This window comes from Anopheles arabiensis, unplaced genomic scaffold (genome assembly GCF_016920715.1).
Source record: "Anopheles arabiensis isolate DONGOLA unplaced genomic scaffold, AaraD3 Autosomal_pericentromeric_contig0015, whole genome shotgun sequence".
Lineage (NCBI taxonomy): Eukaryota > Metazoa > Arthropoda > Insecta > Diptera > Culicidae > Anopheles > Anopheles arabiensis.
In genome coordinates, this window is record NW_024412163.1 from 517989 (window position 1) to 528598 (window position 10610).

Consider the following 10610-nt stretch of genomic DNA (forward strand, 5'->3'; position numbering starts at 1 on the left):
AGGGAAACACTGCATGCAATTAGAACACCACCCCCGCGAGAGTGAGCTATTGGTGGTATCTCGGTCGCAACGGTAAATACGATACTCATCACCAAACAAGAGAGCGGCGGGAATAGAGGGATCAAGCCAGGTTTCGGTAAGCACCAATACATCGTATTCAGTCTCCATTAACGATGAGCGGAACTCATCGGCTTTAGAGCGCAGACCACGCACATTTTGATAAAACACGGTTATTCGCGTCGCTTGATCGCTGGGTGCCTGATGTAATGAAGTGTTAGTAGCTGGTATGTTGGAAATGACGGAGCTTATCGTAGATGGTGAGTGTATGGTGAGTGTCTGTGTTGTCGAAGGGATTGCTCGGACCGTGTGAGTACCATATGACTGCGCTGCTGTGGTGCGGTTACTTCGGAAAAAATTGAGCCATTGTAGTTTGACGCGTTTTTGCTCGTGATGTGGACGGAAGAGTAGGTGAAATGAGAGTGCGATTCATATCGGTTGGTGAGTGTTCAGCTTGTGTCTGCGAAGGTTCACGGATAAGTGCAGGTGAGTAAGGATTGTTGTGTTGGATGCGAGACTGTTGTGGTAACGGTGAGAGCTGAGTGCATTTGCCAAGCTTCCTTGTATGTGCAGTTGTGGTCGACTTTTATTGTTATGACATGTTCTTCAAATTGGAACGCAGGACATTCGCGAGAAAACTTGCTGTGTTCGCCTTTGCAGTTCACGCAAGCGGGATGGGTCGAATATTCTCCGTGTGCTGCGGTTCCACAGTTTCCACACACCTGTCCCTTTTAGCAGCGTACTTTTGTGTGCCCATAGCTGGCGCATTTGTAGCACAGCATTGGTTTTGGGTAGTATGGTTTTGTTCGCACCTGCAACAGCTCTATGCGAAGGGATTCCGGTATTTTTCCAGCTTCTACGCGTATCAGGAAAGAGTTCGTTGGTTGTATTTCGTCATTCACCTTTCGGGTGAATCGTCGAACTTGCTTGACGTTTTGGCTTTCCATGTTCATCAAAATTTCTTCGTCCGTTAGTCCTTTCAGCTCCGGGGCGAATATTACGCACTGGACTGTGTTCAGCGTAGCGTGAGGGGTGATGGATACTTTTGTACCGTCGATGAGTTGCGTGATGCTTTGCATTTTTGTGTACTGCGCAAGGTTTCGGGTTTTGATCAGATATTTCTGCCCGAATTCAGTGGCTGCTCTCGGTAAGCTCTTCAACCACGTTGGTAATGCTCTTTGAAATTATCCATGGGTTTTGCGGGAGCTTAAAGTCTTTCAACGGCTCGAGAACGAGGAACTTCATGTCCCCAAACTCGTTATTACGGTCCATCCATGGTGGTAGTGATCGAGCTCTCTGGGGAGGCTCGGGCGGAAGTGCATCCCGTACCGGATACGAGGGTCCCGGCATTTTGCCGGGTTGGTTAGTATTATTTAGTTCAATGCAATGTATATAGTGTATATAAGGTTATGTGTAAAAGTATGAAATAAAGTAAATAAATGTTCCTGAAAAGCGAAAGTTCAATTAATCATAAGACTAATATTTACAATTTCGGAATAGTAAAACAAAAGAATTATATTTCAAGACAAATAAGATAAATTCACTCGTTACTCTCCCGAGTAGCGGGGTTATGCGCCACGATACACCGGCTTCACTGCTTACGCTGCGAGCGACGTTTTCGGCGCCAAAGCGCTGTGCTTGTCGCACGTTCCAAACTGTGTCGTGTGTGCGTGTGTATGTGTCACTCTCACTGAAAAATATCAACGCGCGCAGCTGGCACTGTGGTTTTATCTCTCCCGACAGCAGCGGGTTAACAATGGATACAATGGAAGATCGGATTTATCCGAAGTACTGTGAAGTTTTCAAAAGCGTAATAGTTCGTTTAAAGTGAGCTTCAATTAACATAGTGTAATATCATAATAGCGATACACGAAGTGAAAGTGAGTTATGAGACCGGCAAAAGCTGCAGCACGCAAAAAAAAAAGTTGGAAATCCGTAGCATAAATTGAGACCGAAAAATCAATACGATGTTAAATTGAGTCTGTTAAAACGTAATAGTGAGAGAGATTGAATCATGAGACCGGCAAAGCCGCAGCATGTACAAAAAGTTGAAAATCCGTAGCAAAAATTGAGACCGGAAAACTAGTACTATAATGGGTTGAGTCCGTTAAACGTAGCGCCCAAATGAGTCCAGAAATAATTTCTGTAGCAAAATATGGGACCGGTTCAATCCGTAGCATAAAACGAGTCCGGGAAAACCGTAGCTAAATTGAAGTTAAGGCCGGTGAAATACCGAAGTAACTAAAAGAGTCCGGGGTTTCCGTAGCAAAATTCGTGAGGCCGGTCTTATCCGCAGCACCAGAAAAAAGGGAGGTAAAAAGGGCCGTGAAGTTATGTTCGAAAGTGATGAAGCAAATGAAAATTAGTATGGCGTTCTAATGAGACGACAAAAAGGTGAAATTAACTGTGATCAGTGCTGCAAAATGTCACCATCAATATCACAAAAAAAAAACTGAGTGAAACAAAAATCTTGTCAGCGTCACGTACTCAATTGCGATTATCACAGGTGAAATTCTCAAGTAGTTGTAACGAGTGATATGATTGGTGACAATTTGGGAATAAACTTTTAGTCAATCACTTTCTTATGACATTTTCTGAACCAGGAGCAGCACTGTAAAATATCACTGTTTCATTCACCAACGCTCATGACTGAAACGAACCTCAAATCAGCTCACGTACACAAGTGCGATGATCAGACGCAAGATGAACATAGCCCAGGCTGCAAATAACGGTCCGAAAGACCAAAACGCCTAGTTTATACTGCATGGTTAGCGGTTTGACTAGCCATTTATGCATTTTCGTAACAAAATAAGAAGAAAAAATCAAAATAAATGTTTTATTTTGAGTTTACATTCAATAATAAACGCTTTACGACTACATTCAGTTATATTTTCTTCAATTTTCAAAATGTGTATCGAACAAAACCCTAAGGCGAACTTCGATAGTGTTTCTTCTTCTGGATGTTTTTCTTGATTATGGTGGTATTTTTCGCAGCAGTCGTGTTGTTTTCAATTGTCATGTCAAAAACGTACCAATTGCCAAAACAACAACAACAATCCTAAAAGCAGCGGTGATTATTAAACAGATTTTATGCCAGATGTTTGGATGGATAAAAGGTTTTCCAAGCGGATAAAGTATAATTCGTACCTGTACCGCCACCGTGATCGTTTGGAACAAGAAGAATTGAATGGAGAAGGTGCCGGTTCTACTGAAATTTCCAATGGTATGGGATTGATTGTGTAATTGTATATTAGCACATTCATTTGATATATATTTATTGCTAATTACAGTAGTTCAACGCGAGTCGAATAGCTTAGAAGATTATGAGACATTTGCACCTGATGATGAAATCATTAGAGGAACTGTCGAGTTTGATGAAGCTGCATATGAATCAGAAACTGATGGTGATGTTGTTGATTATTTGATTGAAAATTCGGATGATGACATTGAACCAGGAACATCCGATGAACCATACTCTGCAGAAGGTGCTATACGCGACTGGGCCATATCAACAAACCAAACTTATGGCTCAGTTGCTAAAGTAATGGAGATCGTTCGGAATCTGAGCTCTTGTAAGCTGCCTAAGGATGCACGAACTTTGCTGAAGGTAAAACGAAATATTTCGACCGATTTACAGATAGTTGAAAGAGGACAGTATTGGCATCGTAAATTGCAAGAATATCTTACCAAGCAGCTAAGGTATGTATTCAGAACAGTGACCGTGTTCTGTGATGATGATAAATTCAATGACAACTATTTACAGTGGCATATCTCTGGATCCTGACGTCAAACTTGAGCTGAATGTGTCTTTAGATGGTTTACCCTTATTCAAAAGTAATAACCTACAGTTCTGGCCTATATTAGTTAACGTCCATGACAAACCAGAAATTCCAGTTATGGTTGTTTCAATTTATTGTGGAACTACAAAACCCGCTAGTATTGAGCATTTTCTTAAACCGTTTGTCGAAGACTTAAATCTTTTCATGAAAAATGGAGTAGAAGTCGACGGTAGGAGGGTGAACTTTAAAATACGTGCTATAATTGCCGATTCACCAGCTCGTGCCTTCATCAAAGGTAAACAAAAAACAAAATACTGTTTAAAACATTTATCATTAAATATTAATTAAAAATTATAATTTACAGGAGTTGCCAACTTTAATTCGTTCGCAGGCTGTTTAAAATGCACCACCGAAGGGATCAAACTGCGAGGAAGGGTTACATTTCTCGATTACAACGCATCCGAACGAACGAATGAAGCCTTTCGGAAACAAATGTACGGCGATCATCACAAAATTGATTCGCCATTACTGTTATTAGATAACTTTGATATCATCCTTCAAATAATTGTTAGTGATCAGTTGCATTTAATTGACTTAGGCGTAACAAAACGATTTTTGATAGGCTTGATTGAAGGTAAATTTGGCTTTAAAAAAAAAGACATTCTCCTTCTACACTTGCACAATTATCTGGAATGTTGATGAACATACAATTGTCAGCAGAGATTCATCGAAAATTCCGCTCATTTCAAGATTTGCGTCATTGGAAAGGATCAGAATTTTCATCGTTTTTATTTTATGCAAGTGTTGTATGTTTCAAGAGCGTGATGAGCTCTGAGTAGCATAAACACTTTATGCTATATTTTTGCGCTATAACATTGTTTTCATCAGATGTCTACAAAGAACATTGGCCGCTTGCTAATAATTTGCTTCAATTATTTGTAAAAAAAGTATGCAAATATTTACGGACCTCAATTCGTTTCAAGTAATATTCACAATCTGCTACACGTTTACAAAGAAGTGAAACATTTTGGTCCACTATATACGTTATCATCCTATAAGTTCGAAAATCGACTACAGCAAATGAAACTTCTATTGCGCAATGGGTACAAGTGCTTAGAGCAAGTAATCAACAGATTGTTAGAACAGGACGAATATTATGTCCATAAAAAGAAAGATAGCTTCAATTATCCTTTCATTCATCAAAGGGGTAATATTATCACTCTTCATATCCGAAAAGCATTCTGCTTAAAATATGGACAAAGAAATTAATGGTTTTAACCAAATCCGGATATGTTTGCCAATATATAAACGCAGTCTCACACATCAAAAACAACCAAACAAACTTTAAGATAACGGCAAAAAGATTAATCAATACATCAAACAGTTTTGATTATCCTTTTGATTCAAGAATCATGCATATGCATCAGGGTAATCTCAGTAATTTGGAGAAAAACGATATTTCTATTGATTTGGATGATGTAAAATGTAAATTAATTGCCGTTCCTCTTTTATCAGACAAGGAATTTGATTTTGTTCCCTTAGTTCATACAATTGTAATGTAAAATATAATTAATAAAAAAAATAGCAAGAACTTATTGAGTACATTTCTTTATTAAATCATTTCATTAACAAAATATCACACTTCAAAGGTTATTCTTTAAGTAAGTGGAAGCATAAGTTTTAGAAGAATCAGAAAAATATATGAAAAGTCCCAACACATAGATGAAAAATGTAATTCGATAAGAATCTTATGGAAGGTATTGAATTGAATTCAATGGAAGGTATGGGTTAGTATGAACCGACGATCATAAAAACGTAATCATTGCCTATGGATGCCTATTTCCTATGGCGGTGATGAGAAGTATTCACTAACCCTACCAGATCAAGTCTGATGTCCATGCTTAAACTTGTTTTGAAATAAATCTTTCAATTTCTGATTTGTTGGAGTCACACCACCGAATGTACCTAACTCTTTAAATTGATTAATTACGTTGACGTACTTTTTGAAACAAATTTTTGCATTCGGCCGTCCAATACCAGTCCAACTTAGTTTAGTTACAAACTCTCTGTTGAAAAAATATCCATTGCGTCATGTAAGCGGTCATCTGAACCTTCTGTAGAAAGCTGATTGTCCAAATATTTAGAAAAGTTTTTCTTAAATTCGGGTTCAGCCAATCTGCACTCCAGATTATCTAAATCCTCTTGATTTTTAACTGGTTCCCATTCAAAGTATGTTTGCTGAACAAATCCAGATCGTGTAATCAGCTCATCAGTCACGATGTTGAATTCTGATCGTATTAACTTAATTTGTCGATCCATAGCAGCAAATTTGTTGTTCATCATTTCTGCTTGTCGTTTTTGCTCCTCCTGTATATTTTCCAGTTTAACTAAAATATCCGATAGCATTTGTTCACCACTGTTTAAAAAGTTGGTTTGAGTAGCAGTTGATTGAAATGTTGGTAGAAAATCTGATGGAATGAAAAATAAACATAAATAATGTTATGTAGCATTGTATCTTGTAATCACTTACGTTTTGTTGACTTCTGGCAGGAAGGCATTGGAGTATTTTGTTCGATATTAGTAATGCAATCCAAATGCTCAATAGAATTACATGATAATTCATGTAGCAACTGAGGGTGAAGGTTTAACGTTGAGCTTTCTTCGCCTGTGGTGCTCGTTTGTAAAACTATTGAACAGAAGATATTGCATAATATTTTCAGAATTCTGTAGACAAAGTTCACACTTACATTCTGGCTGCAATAAAGTTGAAGTATGTTTTCTTTCTTGTGTATTATTTGACTCATGGTGCTTGTAGACGAAGTTTCGCAGCTGGCTGTATATTCTGCATGTCATGAAAAACATTATTTAATTTCATATACATCGAGAAAAGAAATTGCTCTTACCTCTTTGAGTTGACGCAATCACGAATTTTCCATTTTTTTTGTCAGCATCAATTTTGGTCGCTTCACGCCTGCAGCGCATTGTTGTTCCATTTTGCCTCTTTATATTGCAATAGTTGCTGTGACATACGCAGAGCAGCGTATCATCTAACACTAACGCCCTAACGGAGAAATGAACAACTTCACGAAAAATGGCAGGTTCGAAACCAATCTACAAGCAGTCTGATAATCCCAAAATATCTCGAAGCAACCAGCAATCTAGAAAGATCCAATGCAAATGGCGCACACAGTGTGTAGCGTCCTGCGATGACGTCAAAGAAAAAGGCGCAAAGAAACAGATCGAAAAACAGTGTTGCCGATGAGTACAGGCCTTCAAGAACAGAAACAGCGGTCTTTTTTAATTGTTTGGCAACACTGTTTACTTTCAGTATCATCGTTTTACATAGAACCAAAAAAAACATCGCACGTAGGTTCCATACCGGTCTAAAATGGTGTTATATAGACGTCTTTCGGCGGACTTTCGGTGACCCGAAAGACCGCCGAAAGACGTCTTTTCAGCTGTCATTTGCAGCCTGGGAGTCGTTGTGACGTGTGACCAGATTGGTGACATTGCAGCAACCACCTCTTGGTCGGTCACTTTGACGTGACTTTGTTTGTCTGTGATCAATTTCGAAATGTCACTGGTTCTATCACCAGCACTTGTGATTGAAATGAAATTCATTTCGGTTCACGTACACATGTGCGATGATCAGGGTAAGACGCACATGGTCGTTGTGACGTCTGATCTGATTGGTGATATTTTGGTAACCAACTCCTGGTCAATCAGTTTGTCGTGATTTTTTGGTATCTTATTATCGCGATAGAATTAGAACATACGTGGCGCGGGCGAGTGGTGTTTTATTAACCATGTGCATATGATTAGAAACAGTAGTCGGTTCTGCTAGCTGGTTAAATGATCCCGCATCCTACAGATATTGCCAGACTCAGTTTGCTGATCCAAACGTTTATGTATGAACTCTCGTAAGCAGTGCACATGCAAGGATTACCGCTTCATAATGTATTTAGTAATTACTCTAGAAAAACACTTTAGACCCACAAACAGCTGGCACTGGAATTTGAGGCGATTTGGAAGAAGGGAAGGAAGAGTCAGCACGACTTTTAGCGGACATTACCTAAGTTTCTTGTCCAGATGACCAATTTTACGCTGTTTGATGGTAACGGGAATCCTATGTTAATGATGATCTCCGGGGGCGGATACACGGACTGTTGTTGGTGGCAGTGGATAGACGCTAGGTGTCAGCATGCCGTGTCCGTTAGAAAATCCGTACCCGTGCGCGGTGTCAATTGCGCCAAAGGTGGATTATGAAAGGTGCTGGAATTTGGTGACTTTGTCTAGAGTTAGTGCTTTCGGATATGGAAATAATAAAAGCAGGATATAAAACAAAAACTATCCACCTTTTCATCCATCTACAAAACATCTTTTTATATTTGCACTATGGAGAAACTAACAAATTACACGCCTCGTATGCTAAGAATATCGCCGATTCGATTAAAATTATTACACTAACAACACAGTGAATGAGGAGGTGTCGCTGAAGTGAGTTCACATCCGAGGAGCTCTGCTTGATCGTTTTCCAACCGAAATCGAACGCCGACGCAAGTACTGGAAAACTGCCTACTTTATCTTTTTGAGTCGACAGGATTCTTAGGCCGGTTCCTTGGCCAGACGCTTTACTTCATTTTGCCAAAATTCTCGATCGGACCGACCATGTAAAAGGCAATCTCCGTCAGTTGGTCGAGTTTGCCGTTCATGAGCATGGTGTAAACCTTGATAATGTTCTCTTTGTTCACCAGCTTGCCGGCATAGCCTATGAACACTTCTGTGACCTGAAACGCCTGCAATTCGAAACGCTGGAAACGGCGCATCATGCGCACAGCACATCATATTATGCGCACATCACATCGTATTATGCGCGCATTACAACACAGCGCTTAAAGTACGCGACTGTGCGGAAAGTTTTACATGGACGTGGAAAAAAATGGAGACCAAACCTCAAGAGCTCAAAGAGCGGACAGGGCTCAAAACTCAAAGCGCATAGCACTTCAAGAGCACAAAAGCGCACCGTTCTCGTAGACCAAACTGTGCGAAAATTGCTAGCACAATGCACTATGTGCAACACTACGAACAGCTCATTCATTGTCAGGATGGAAATTATTTCCTGGAGCGTCCTGTAGTTCTACAGGATCCGCTGCACGCCACGGTAAATGTTATAATGCTCAGCGTCGGTAATGTTTTGGGTTCATTATACGCGATATCGAATCCAGTGGATTCACAGCCAAGTAGATGCTTATCTCGGCGATGGCATGCAACAACATGGTGACATCAAAGCGAGCAAATGTGATAGTCAAAACTGGATCGGTCAGAGAATCAGCCGGCACGTCAAATGGCCTGCACCGTCGTAATCGTGGCAATGCACTCCTGTATACATCCATCGTTGGTTAGTAACCGACAGCGAGCGGGTATCCTTTGAAACCGGCAACACTCGGAGAAAAAGCTACATCACACAGTAGAAGCTGTTGAGACGCAATCTAACTAAACTGGAAAAACTTCGCTCGAGTTTATTACATTATAAACCATTCCTAAAAATAGCAAAAAATAATGTTTATCAATCAATCGAGTGAAAGAAAGAAGCAAAACTTACCATGAATTAAGTATGAGTGCTAAGTATGACACCAGCATCCAACGCTGGTGCATGGCTCCAAAATATGAAGCTGTTACTTCGATTCCATTCTACGTGTGGTTTGACTTGCTGATATGTTAAATGGTATGAAACACGAACCGTTTGAAATTTCATCTCCTAGCTTCGAATAACAAACCAAATTGTTTTCCGCTTGCTATGCCTCTTGAAATGTAAATATTAAACACACATCAACAACAATCGTTCTCCAAGCCCAATGTGTATGGAGACCAGGTTGCTCATAGCCTGTTTTTTTAATTTCCAAATTTGTACGACACATCTTAATATTAGTGACTTAATAGAATAGCATATTATGGTTGAAACACCGACAAACCGACGTGACACTGACGTTACAAAAGTGTCCCACACGAAAGTACTGCATTTACCAGTGAGGCGATCACTTCTGTCAAAGTAAGCGCTGTTCACTGCTGCTTCGATGTTAACAACTTATCTAAATACAAATTGCGAAGGAAGTGTCAGGCAAGATTTTGTGAGAATTATTGGATAAAACACACAGGAAAATCATTTTATAAGTTTCCAAATTAATGTAAAAGATGTGAGAAGTACATACAACAATACGCATTGGAATTTGCGAAGAAAAACAAAAGGGGATTTAGCAGTTTCAGTTTCTGTGTCAGTGTAGTAAGCGAATAATTATAAAGATGGCGCTAGTGTTTAACGTATTTTCATTTGAAATAAGGAGACAACTTTTGAAGCTCATTTTGTTCGAAGTGTCGGTGGTTGAAACCCGTAACCGTTTAAATAGACTTAAAGCGACAACGTTTTCTGCGACAATTTCGCTCTCGTTTTTGATGAATTGCATTGATAAATTTGACACCGAGTAGATCAAAGTAGCTCAGTTTACCCAGTCAACCTGCTTTTTGATAAAAACAAAAAAAGTTGAATTGTGCTCAATTTTATTTTCCTTTTAGCTTGGCATTAATCTGGCTGGTAAACAAACTGGATAATTTGATTCTATTTGGTGCAGCAGAACTATTGCGCGAGGCAAGTAGCTCTGTTTGCAAAATTGGGCTACTTTCTGTCACACTGCTTCTAGACGACCCACAAAATCTTCCGCGACAATTTTTGCGAGCTCTTTGTTCTAAAACAACTTCTCAGTTTTAGAACAGTTTTAG

At 39.6% G+C, this 10610-nt stretch overlaps 1 long non-coding RNA gene across 1 annotated transcript; it reads right to left on the reverse strand.

Moving 5' to 3' along the window:
- Window positions 1-5922: 5922 nt before the first annotated feature.
- Window positions 5923-7092, reverse strand: LOC120908306. The gene is made up of 4 exons (XR_005741117.1): window positions 6740-7092; window positions 6584-6678; window positions 6367-6522; window positions 5923-6304 (listed from the first exon to the last, which is right to left on the reverse strand). It is a non-coding gene; the product is annotated as an uncharacterized LOC120908306 (long non-coding RNA).
- Window positions 7093-10610: the final 3518 nt, after the last annotated feature.